Here is a 1,214-nt window from a genome sequence, read left to right on the forward strand (position 1 = left end):
CAGCAGTCTAGAGGGTCTGCATTCTGAACTTGAGAGGCGTGGGGGATTAAGAGGAGGTACATGGAAGAGTCTGCCAGGAGAGGCCTTGACAGGGACCAGCTGCAGAGGCACAGCAGGGTGGAACCAGCAGTGACCCTTTTGTTCCTAGCTTCTTGGCCTCTCACTGTTGGAGGGAAAAAGGTACGGTCACCCCACAGAAGCCAGGGGGTTTAGTCCAGTCCCTGGGGCACAGTCTGCTTATCTCAGCCCTGGTGCTGGAGATGGCGGCCAGTCCGACGGGGCCCCCTGGCCGTGTGGTCTCACCTCTGTCCCCTCCTCACCATTGCAGCTGGGCTTCTCCCTCTGGGTGACCCACACCACCCCCCGCCGGCCCATCCCTGCTGTCGGCCAGTTGCCCCCGCACAGCAGGAAGCTCTGCCTCTAGGAGATCCTGGCTTTGAAAAGTGAGGGGTCCCAGCCTGTGTCACAGACGAGGCCAAACAGATGCTCTCACACTCATTTGCCCACTGCTGTGTGTTCTCTGCATCTTTCCCTCCATTTCTCTCCTAAAACTAAGCTGGACTTTGGCTGAACTGTGCTTTCTAAACAGAAGCGCTTTTGCAGTTGATCCTGGGTGAAAAGTCAAGATAAGCATTTAAGTGGAGATTTTATTTTTTTCAAATGCATATTCATTGGAAGTGTTTATTTTTTCACCAGAGGGTCTTACTGAGCATGATTTGAGCCCATCATTACGCCTCAAGGGGGCAGGCCTTGCCTGCGCTTTGAAGAAAATGTTCTCAAGGCACTCAGTCTCTCTTTGAAAAGCATTTTCTTATTGGTGGAGAGTTTGGGAAAAGAATCGACCCTTAGATTTGCTCATTAAATGCCGCCTCTTTACACATTTTTGTGAACAAAATCAAGGAGTAGAATATCTTAACACAGGCCAGACTGTCAGGGCTCTGGGCTCACCTTTCTCTGCCCAAACCATACGTCCCTTTCCCTCAGCTGGTGTCATTTGGTCACTTGTGTTCAGTTTGGCCATTCCAGACCAGCTGACTGCCCAGTCCAGAGTAGCGGCCTGATATCTGAACTCCTCACTCCCCGCTTGGGTTTCCCCCTTTCCCAGAACACCTCTTGCGTTTGACATGCTGGGTTTTGGTTGATGTCTTTATTGTTGGTTTGCCACCATTGGAGCAGCGCCCTGGGAGGTTAGGAAGTGAGCCTGTCCCTGCCTG

This window comes from Bos mutus, chromosome 18 (assembly GCF_027580195.1).
Source record: "Bos mutus isolate GX-2022 chromosome 18, NWIPB_WYAK_1.1, whole genome shotgun sequence".
Classification (NCBI taxonomy): Eukaryota; Metazoa; Chordata; class Mammalia; order Artiodactyla; family Bovidae; genus Bos; species Bos mutus.